Source organism: Cebus imitator, unplaced genomic scaffold (genome assembly GCF_001604975.1).
Source record: "Cebus imitator isolate Cc_AM_T3 unplaced genomic scaffold, Cebus_imitator-1.0 Scaffold163, whole genome shotgun sequence".
Classification (NCBI taxonomy): domain Eukaryota; kingdom Metazoa; phylum Chordata; class Mammalia; order Primates; family Cebidae; genus Cebus; species Cebus imitator.
Genome location: NW_016107478.1, coordinates 4029996 through 4041501, shown reverse-complemented (window position 1 = coordinate 4041501; position 11506 = coordinate 4029996).

Below are 11506 nucleotides of genomic sequence, written 5' to 3'. Positions count from 1 at the left end.
AAAAAAAAAAAAAAAAAAAAAAAAAAAAAAAAAAAAAAAAAAAAAAAAAAAAAAAAAAAAAAAAAAAAGAAAAGAAAAGAAACACACAAAAAAATATATGATTAAAGTGCAATGAAGAAAAATAACTGGGCATGAATAAAGAGAACATCTTAATTAGGTCAGCAACAAAGTATTTCTGGAGAACTACTTGTGCTGAGAATTCTTAGACTAAGATTTACCCAGGTGGAGAGCAGATGAATAGGGATGGGGCATCCCAGGTGCAGAATCAGCATGAGAGAGAGCCTGGGAAAGTCTCTGGTGCACCTAGCAGTTATGAGAAGGTCTGAGTCTCTGGTGTACACTGCGCAAAAGAAAGAGTGACGAACAATGAGATTTGATTCATCCGTCCATACTCTTGTAGTTTCCAAAGCTCTTTTGCCTCTTCTACCTCGTGTTATTTTCACCACTGTTCTGAGGATGCTCATTGATAGGAGTTGTGTTTCATGGGAGCAGAAGCTGAGGCTCCCAGTGAGTTCTAAGTGCTTTTGTTGAGGCCATGCCTCCAGTAACTGATGAGGTACAATTTGGTCCTCAGGCATCAAGAACCACATTTTTCTCCTATATTGTTCCAGGAAACAGAAACCCTGGTGACCTTGAGTCTCTTACTCAGTGCAAGCCCCTACTTCTACATCAACAACCCTGAGGACTGAATTAGTCATCAGAAGGTTCTTTGATGTACACAGCATCTGAGCAAAGGTAATCAGATAGCCTCCTGGGATATTTCGTCCATGCTGCAGCAATGTCTAATGAACTCTCCTTGCCCTTCTGCAAACTCCCCTTCTCTGGAGAGAACAGAACACTTCTGTGCTGAGAAGCCCTGACAGTTTCTTGCTATACAAACCTCCTTCATATACATCCACTAAAATTATTGCTTGATGATTGCCTCATTATTGCTTCAAACAATGCTGTTACCAGATCACCAATACAGTTATTGCCTTCTTACGTTGTAGGTACTCACTGGCCCTCTGGACAGAATTTGAATATTTCAGAAATATCCTCATGATTGTATGTTCATCAGCTTGTGCTAATGACTAATCTCTTCCAGGATATATTGATTCAGCTTAGGTTCATGCTGAAGGGGGAACTTTTCCTGATACTATCTTACCGTGGAGAAAGATGGGCAGGCACCTGCGTTGTTATATGATTGACCACTTTTCCAGTTAGGATGCTTGCAGGGGGCAGAAACAGAAGATGCAATGGAAATCAGAAGTCTAGATATGAAACAATTCCAAAAGTGGCTAACATAGTGGCTTAATGATATAATCATTGGTTCAGGTGACTCCTATCTTTTCATTTCACCATTCTCGGTGTGTCAAGGAAGTTTTTTGTGTGCACTCAAGATATCTGCAGCAGATCCAGCATCATAGGTCAACACAATAATCACCAGCAATTTGATGTTTACTACCATCTTTCTGTATTTGTTAAAGAGAGAAATTTTCCTAGCAGCTCCCTACCTCCACCCCAGTGGACTTTGCCCTCTTATCCCATTGACAGGAGCAGGTCATATTTCTAGACCCCAAATCATTCACTAGGAAATGAGCCCACCATGATTGCTTGCACTTTGCTATCTCCTACCTCCTTGAAGTTAAGTGAGAGGCCTTCTGACTTGCACCAGCCAATGAAATGCAAGCAGTGGTGATATATCACATCCAGACAGACGCCTTGAGAGCAAGCATAAAATTCGCCATATTCCCTTTTCCTTCCCTTGGCAACTGTGGACACACAGGAATGCAATGTCCATCAGCCTGTGTCCCTAAATGACAGTGATGTAGACAGTAGACAGAGTCTACTGTCCTCTCCCACAGCTTCCGACCACCAGCATACCTACAGTGACCATTTAGCATGAGTAAAATCCCCCTCAAAATGTGTTGCTTTAAGGCACTGAATTTGAGGGTTGCTTTTTCTCATAGCATTACCCAGTATATTCTAACTCTAGTAGGAACCGACAGTAGGAACAATATCCTCCGGTAGAAACCAATAATGCCTACCACGAGCATAATAAAAACTGACACCGATATAATATTTATAATAGATACAATTTACTAAATGTCTCCTATGTAGCAGGCATTGTGCTAGGACTTCCAAGGTAGAGGTTAAGGCTGTATTTTATATGTGGGAGAATGGAGCATTAGGTCTTGTTCAAGTTTATGAAATAAGTGACTGGTGGAAGCTCAAGTTGAATCCAACTCTTCCTGACTCCAAAGAACTTGCTTTGTCTACACAGGACCTTGCTCCTGAATAGTTCTGCCATGTAAATTTCTATTTCATTGAACTCTACATCTTCTCTGCCACACAGGCACCGTTATTTCATTTTGCAGATGAGATTTAGAGAAAAAAACTATCTTGCCAAATTTCAGAGCCAGAAAGGCACCAGAGCCTCTGCCTTTCACACTGTTCTTCACTACACTTCTGAACAAATGCATCAAGAACTGAGGTATTGGTCAGGCACGGTGGCTCATACCTATAATCTCAGCACTTTGGGAGGCTGAGGCGGATGGATCATCTGAGGTCAGGGGTTCGAGACCAGTCTGACCAACAGGGTGAAACCACGTTTCTATTAAAAATACAAAAAATTAGCCGGGAGTGGTGGCTCATGCCTATAATCCTAGCTACTTGGGAAGGTGAGGCAGGAGAATTGCTTGAACCTGGGAGATGAAGGTTGCAGTGAGCCACGATTGTGCCATTGCACTCCAGCCTAGGCAACAAGAGTGAAACGAAACTCTATCTAAAAAAAAAAAAAAGAAAGAAATTCAAGTATTATGAGTTAGGGGAGAGAATTGAGGTATTATGACTTAGAGGCACACAGAATTTGGAGTGAAGTGCCACTGAGTTAGGTCTAGCCTCTGCCACTTATAGCTGGGGATCATGGAGCCAGTGCCTTACTATTGAATGCTAATCCCCAATTTCTTTCTTTGCAAAAATGAGGCCAATCATGGCTGCCACAGAAGGTTGTTGAGAGGAACATGTACGTAAATCTCTTATATACAGCAGGCACAGAATAACTAGCTAATTTTTACTGTCGACTTGTTAATTTAAGAAAAAAAATCAGGAATACAATCAGGAACACACACACACACACACACACACACAGCTCTAGCTGAAATAAAAACATTTCCCATTAAGATTCAACAAGGTCTCACAGGGCCCACTTCTTGGTCATATAAGGGCTGGCAGGTCCTCTCTGTGGGCTGGAGAAAAGTTTTGTTTCCCCAGCTGCACTCGCAGGGGAATACTCTGCAGGCACTGCATTGTGAACCTGTTTGGCTTGGCTCAGAGGTCTGTCAGCACATTCAGGAAGTGAAGTCAGAAAGAGGCAGGATTTCAAACAGAGCCAGCTGCACACAAATGCCCAGGCAGTGAAATGCCCTATTGGAGCAGGGTGCCTATCAGCCTGGGTTGCCGTGGGTGCTGTCAAAGAAGCCTCTGAGAGTGGCTCTGTGCCAGAAAAGGAAGAAGTAATCACCAGCACCCAGGCTAAGGCCATGGCTTCTACAGCAAGGTGCCCTGGGGGCTATGCAGGGGTCATCTCAGCCAGTCCCCTGCCTTAGGTTCTCTGAGCTTGCTCTAAACCTGAGCTCTCTGAGCTTGCTAGGTGGAGGGGCTAATGTTTATCTCCTGGGAGTCTTGAAGTCAAGGTGTGAGACTGGGAGGAGAAATGAGAAAAAGGACAGCAAAATGAAGGAATGGGTTACCAGTGTTTGGGAGGGGAGGGAGAGAACTGGATGAAGTACCTGAGAGGATATGGAATCCTGAGAAAGAACCATGCTGTCACTCTCCAGCCATATTTGCATGCCGAGGAAACAGCACAGTGGCTAAGACCTGAATTCAAATATCAACTTCTAGCTGTCAGTGGGAAAACATTGTCTAAGTCTCAGTCTCATTCACTGTGCAATGGGGATAATATATCTATTCCCATTGGGTTGTTGCAAGGATTAAATAGGCCAATATATGTAAAAGAGCTTAGCCCAGTGCCAGCAAATCATAAATGTATCAATTAGAATTTCATGGTTGCAAGAGGCAGGAAATTTAGTTTAAACAGAAAGGAATTTTATTGAAATATATCAGTGAAAAGCTATTGTAGACGTAGCTCCAGGCATAGCTATATACAGGGCTCAAATGGTATCATCAGGCTTTGATTTCTTTCTATCATTCAGCTTGCTATGGGGAAGTGTTAGCTTCATCTTCAGCTTCCATGTGGTAGTGTCCAGAAACTCCCAGCTCTCCAACCATAGGGGTCACAGGGCTACAGCAATTTCTCACAGCCTCCCAGAATTAGGCTTCATTGATCAGATTGGGTCTCATATCCATCCCTAAACCAATCACTCTGGCTAAGGGGTGGAGTGGGATATACTGACTGGCTTAAATGCAGGTCAAGTGCCCACCTCTGAAACCAAGGCTGTGGAGTCATTCAAAGCACATAGCAAGACAGGGAGGAAAGAGGATATTTTCAAAGGATAATCAGGATCTAGGAGGGAATAGATACCAGGGAGATTAGAAGAAAATGTCAACTATCAGAGCCCATCCATTTAGTGATTATTGTTGCTGTTATTATTATCAAACCCTTACAGACCAGGCTAGAGGTATCTACTGCCTTTCTACAATTAAGTCACAATGCATTACTCATTTTTTACTTTTTGGTTTCTTTTAATGAGTTATGCTTCAAACATGGATCATCAAGAACATATTTCTCTGGATGCAAATGCCTAGGAGGGGTGTAGTAAATGATATAACATATGTTCAAAAGGCTCTGCAAAAAGTTATTTATTAATATTAGTTACTGTTATAATGGTTATTATTTAAAAAAAAAAAGACTCATCCAGGTCAATTAAAGCAGAGAATTAAAGATTCTCCAAAAACGTTTTTTAAAATGTCAAAAAATCCAAGTGTACCTACTTCCAGCCTGTATTTTCCTTCATTCACCTGCTCATTTAACTGCATCAGCATCAACGTCTGCATGAGCATTTCCACAATGTACTTGTTGAAGTAGTAAAAGTAGAAAAGAGAATGAGACTGTTACCGTGACAGAATTCTGAGAAGGAGAATCTAGCGTACAACGAAATGTTCTTTCCTTCTCCTCACAATGAACCAAAGATCTTTACACCTGGGAACCAAGATATAAAAAAGATCTCTGAAAATTCCTAGTAATGAGAACAGGTTATAAACACCAAAAGTGGATGATAAATTTAGTGTTGCAAGTATGAAATACTAGGAAATGTTGAAGAGTATCTACTGTGTGGCTTAAGACATTTCTAGTAGAAGATATCATGATCAATACCTACCATCAATAGTCTGAAAATCTTCCCATCTTAGGATGCTAATATGGTATTAGGTGATTATCACGTTCTCATTTATCCCATGTTTATTGAATGACTCTTCTTTGCCAGACATCCACTACCCACTAGAGGTGAGAAGCTAATGCGAGACATCAAAAGCTGGTGGCATTCAGTATATTAATTGCTGTGTTAGAGGGAAATCAATGTGCTTTGGAACAAATATGCATATAAGGAAGTCCAATGATGGCTTCCCTGAGGACATGATTTGGAACTTTATATTTAAAGGGATGAGCAAGAGTTTGACAGTAAAATGGGGTGATGGTGTTCCAGCAAGAGAGGCCATCAGGGAGAGGATAAGCAGGATTCAGAGGGCGTATCAGTCAAGCATATGCTATTCATGGACAAAACAGATGGAATTCCTGCTCATTTATTATCAGGTAAGAAAAAGAGACATTGAGCAGATTATTATAATGACTTTATCAAGCCTAGCACCTTATAAACTGCTGCAAAGAAGATGTGCAAACAGTATCACTGCAGATATTATGAAGACACCGCCAGAGCATTGGGAGGTTGGAGGGGAGCAGGTAAGGACAAGCTTGACTCGGCCTGGTAATTAGAGAAGGCTTCCCCAAGTGAGTGACCTTAAAGCTGAGACCTGAAGAAATTAGTCAGGCCTATGGAGGGGTGTGGAGAGAGCATTTCTGTCTTTCGTAGGAGCATGTGTTAGAAATAGCAAGAAGACCAATGTGGTTAGAAAGCATGGTTCCCTCGGGAGAGGGACAAGGTAGAAGGGAGCCCATAGGGGCACGTGGCTCCAGATGGTATGTGGTTTAACTCACCATGTCCGAATATAGTACCCAAACCCTCAAGTCCTCAACAATCTGAGAGGCCAGATGACGGTGATCAAAGAAAATCCAGACTTTTTCCGAAAATCGCACTACTTCATTCTTAAGGCAGAACCATTCTTGTGGTAGTTGCCTCTGCACTACCTTGTTTAAAACTCACTTGGGAGGCTGAGGTGGGCGGATCACAAGGTCAAGAGACCAAGACCATCCTGGCCAACATGCTGAAACCGCGTCTCTACTAAAAATACAAAAATTAGCCGGGCGTGGTGGCACACGCCTGTGGTCCCAGCTACTCGGGAGGCTGAGGCGGAAGAATTGCTTGAACCCAGGAGGCAGAGGTTGCAGTGAGCCAAGATTGTGCCACACACTCCAGCCTGGTGACAGAGCAAGACTCCATCTCAAAAAAAAAAAAAAAAAAGAAAAAAAAAACACAATAGCCCTTCAAGGTTATTATCACAGGCCTGTTCTCAGGCTAGGAAACTGAGACACAGAGTCATTACAGAAAATAGCTAAGGCCCCATGATTGCAGGAGGCAGGAGCAGGATTTCACTTTCAGTTCAAGCTCTTGATCATGACATCAAACCACCTCTGACGAAGAAAAGAAAAAACATTCAAAATGTTATAAAATTCCAGTGGCTCAGCAACATCACACTCCCTAGTGGTTCTTTGACACATAGTAGGTTTACAACAAATGCGGGTATCTGTTCCTTAATGCAGAAGGTGAATGGGGAATTCCAGGGGCCTTTTTATTTTCTCTCCCATCCGTATCTGGGCTTTCTGCCCCTGATGTTTTAAATTCCATTTGAAATGAAAAAAAAAAAAAAAAAAATACATAACTAAAAACCATCCTCTGCCAAGCCATTTGGATTTAAAACAGATGGGCAGAAACCTGGAAGGAGTGAGGATTCTCCCTAATATATCAAACATTGCAGCCAGCGCCCATCTGAGAGGCTTTGCTGCATTTTGTAAAGAAAACAGGCCGTATTTTGAAAATGGATGAGTAAGGTTCACTGTTTTGACTTGTTTCAAGGTCTGGAGGCCAGGCCTGGTTTTGATCTGACAGGTCTGAGTCTCCAAACATGGGTTATTTCTGTGCAAAGATTCTAAGAGGCAGCACGCTCACCAGGCACAGGCCCGAAACAGCCTCCCTTTGAAGATTTCCTCAGTGAGTCTTAAGTGGGATTTGGTGTCCATTGTGGAATCGCAGTAATGAACTCAAAACTAATGTTTTTTATTACACCAGCAAGTCAGTCAGCCCCTCTGTTTGCTCAGGTGTGCAGCTGTGTGCCCCATGCTCTGATCTCTATACAATAACAAAATATTTTTCGAAGGAAGAAATTAAAGATGAAGGAATGCCACAACTGATGGCGTGGGGGAAGCGAGAGATAGGAGACTCTAGCCTCTTTAAAGTAAGATAATATATTTGCTTTGTAATCTCTTTACTAATTGATCGCCCTCTAGTCCGCGAAGAAAAAAAAAATCTATTAATGAAGCGGCAGGATTCATCCTATCAATTACTAAACACATCGCAACTCCGCAGGGGGCTTCTTGGACTAGAAAAACAGTGCCGGTAGATGGCGCCAGAGGGCAGGTTCCCTGCTTCTCCGGGTTTAAAGGATGAGATAAAGACAAGCCAACAAATTGGGCTGGGACAAAAGTATGGGCGGCGTCCGCCTGCAGAGGGGACCAAGTATAAACACATTTTTTTTTTTTTTAACAGAGTGGGGAATCGTATGTGCTGGAGACGTCCTTGCTCCACCAGCCGGAGGCCAGGAAGCGAGCGCCAAACGCTGTTTACAGGACAGCTTTTATTTCAGGAATGAAGACTAAGGCTCAGCAGGTAGGAGGCCTTGAGAACTAGCACCGAATTTCCAAGAAGCCCACGCTGCGATGGAGCTGCGGAGTGCTTGGCTCAGGGAACTCATTGGATAATGAGACAAGAGACGCTTGCGATGTTGTAATAAACCCATCCAAACTCATCTACATTAACAGGGGCACCAGCTTACTATGCTGAGGAAGATTTGAAAATCAAGAGTTAGGCAGAACCGAGTTGAAATCTTAGATAAATGACTTTGGGTAAGTCTCTTCCCTTCTCTGGGCAATTTTACTTACGCATCGTTGTAAAGGAGTGAAGTGTTGATTTTTGGAAAACGCTTAGTACAACACTCAATATTCAGCAACTCTTCCAATCATATCACTAAAACCCATTCATGTAGGAATCAAACCAGGTGGGGAAAACAACCTCATTTGTGTCACCCCTGTGCCTGTATGTGCTGATTCTCTATGGGCTTATCACAGTATTTTGCATTTTACAAATTCATACAGGTTGGCTACTCCTTTAATGCAAGGGCGATTTTGTAAAGTCCTCTTTGCATCCCCAGCATCTATCTCAGTCCCCTGAATGTGATAACATCTGCTAAATACACAAGTTTTTCTTAGGAACAAGTTGTTCCAACCCACCAAGCTGAATGATTCAGATACAGTATTATGGCCACATCTCACTTTTTTTCCTTCACTGTGCTCAGCAAAGAAAAAAAATACTACAAACTAAGTGATGAAAATGAATTTTGAATTTTTAGCCAAAGACCAAATAGGAGCCAGATGCTGAGCAGCCATTTTCAGGAATGGCCAACTCAACCAGCCAAGGCTCAAAATAAATTTCAAGACAGAATTACAACATTAAAAGCAATTCTATGATTTTGGTGTCATAGCTGAAGACTTGGACATATGGCATTCTCGTCTATGCATGCCAAAGAGAGAGATGGAGAGGGAAAGGAGGGAAGGACCTGGACAGAAGCAAATGTCGGGGAGCCAACAAGATCAGGGATGACAAGCTATGGCCAATACATAGGAAAAGGTGGAGGCCGTGGGTTGACTATTGTGAGGCATATAGACTCGGTCACTTAGTAGCGCTTTGATTAGGGAAAGGTACTTGATTGCTGAGAGGCTTATCTCTTCATCTATAAAGCGAGGTGTATTAGGCAGGATAGGTTAATCTGTGCCGTGATAACAAATAAACTCTGAAATCTCAGTGACTTCACAGAACAAAAATTAATTTTTTGCCCACCCAAAGTCAAGTAAGTGGGAATCCTTCTATATCCAGTGACTTAGGAACCGCATTTTCTTTTGTTTCTTGACACTACTATCTCATCATATGGCTCCCAATGTTACTGTGGCAAGAAAGAGAGGGCTGGAGAAGTTATACTGGCTCGTAGGTGCCTCCACACACAAGCAATACATGTCATTTCTGCTTGGAGCACATTGGTCAGAATAAGACATATGGCCCAACTCAACAGCATGGAAGACTGGGAAATGTGGAAGAGTGGTAGATATTTGGGGAACACTAAATATGTCTGCCCCACAGGGTAATAATCAACTCAATCAGAACTGGATTTCATTGCATAAAATAGAGCAGCTGAATAACTCTTTTAATGGCTTTAAGGAATTAGAGATTTCTTTTGCCTGTTGCAAAAAGTCTGGAGGAAGGCGCTGTAGCAGCTCCACAGCCTTCAGGGACATAGGCTCCTTCTCTGTTTCTGTTCCACCATTCTTCACATATGGCTTCCATCCTAAAGTCACTACATGGTTACAAGGTGCCCTCCAGCTATCATGTCCACATTGCAGCCAATATTTCACAGCAATAAAAGGCACCCTATCAGCACTAAAGGGCTTTTTCTGAAGCTTACCTAGCAACTTCTATTTATATTCTTTGGCTACTCCTACTTACAAGGAAAGCTGGGAAATGTAGTCTTTAACATCTGTGAAAGGGAGAATGAATAACTGGTAGGCAATTAGCAGTTCATACCAAAATAATAATCAGTTCATGGGGTTGTGGTGAGCACTGTACAAAAGTTAAAAGTACTGCCCAGGACCTCATCTTTGTAAGTGCCCAATACATGCTAGTTGTGGGGGACTTTTGTCATTCTTGTTTTTATTAACCAGGTCACCATTTAGGAAACCAGACTTTGGTGGCAGCATCTCAGGGACCTGTCAGGGAAATTGATAAGTCTCTGGTCTTAGTGAGGAGAACATGGAAGAGCACAGTAGGGTATGAGAGCACCAGGCCTTGAGTTAGGAATTAGGACAGGGAAATGGTCAGCACTCAAGAGGAAGGACCAAGACAGAATGTCATTCTGCTGGGCTGAGTCAAGCCATCAGGGAGAAGGAAGGAGGGCAGCAAAGAGGCAGAATGTGGCAGCTCTAGGTTTTCCTGAGGTTAACTTTGTTTGAGAGATGTCATTGGCAGAGAAGAAAATTCAAGAAAATATCATGAAAGACCAGAAATTATCCCAGTGGCTGCCTCGGTTGGCAGCTGTAAGAAGGCAGCATCTCTTGCACTCTTAACTTTGCATCCTCCCCCTTTCTACGCACTGAACTGACTCCATCTCTGCAATGTCACCTCACCTCTTCACTTGATTTCTACCCCCACAAATCTCAGCCTTTCTTGCGGCTACTGCTTTTTTCTTTCCTGAGTAATTACCACGAGCCAGACATAACTTTTTGTACTAGGGATACAGTGAGGAATAAGATAGGTAAGCTCCCTTGTTTTATGAAGTCTACATGATGCTTTGGCCTCTTTCCACCTTGGAAGGGTGCCTTCTAGGTAATTCTTCTGGGACTTCTCCTTTGGTATCCTGCATGCAACTTATCCGCCACCTCTTTAGTCCTGTTCCTGAGGACAAAATCAAACCTTTTAGTCACTACAACCCAGATATTAGAGAGACAACTTAATTCCAAGTCCCACCCAATAAAAAATCAAGACTCTTCATACCTCACTTTAGTGTTGGCTCAGAAACAGGGCAGGGTTAGGCCTATGAATAGAGGCATCAATGGCCTCACCTGGGAAAAGCTGGAGAAGAAAACAGGTAGAATTAACAAGGTAGGAGAGACCAACCTGTATAATTTCAAATATTTGGGTAGAAAAGTGAATGACTTATTTTATCAATTAGGGTTCTTGATTGCAAGCAACGTAAATGGACTCTAGGTAACTTAAGTTGAAAAGGTATACTGGAAAAATACAGGGCGTCCCAAATAAGATTTGAAGGAGAAGGTAAAGGGTCAGGCCTCAGAAAGAATAGGGTCCAGAGCAGCTCAGGGAATTTGAGTTCCATGTCTCTGTTAGAGAAAATGGTCCCTAATCACATGTCTACACTTTTCCTCCATACCCAAGAGACAAATTCTTAGAGAGAGGGATACTATGGTCTTAGTTTGAGTTACATTTCTACTTCTTCCCATCTGGAGCCTAATTGACAATTTCCACCAAGTTTATAAGCAAAGGAACCTGGGAGTTTGTTCCCCAAAGCAAAATTGAGGTGTGCCTACCAGAATGGGAAGTGAGTGATGGGCAGG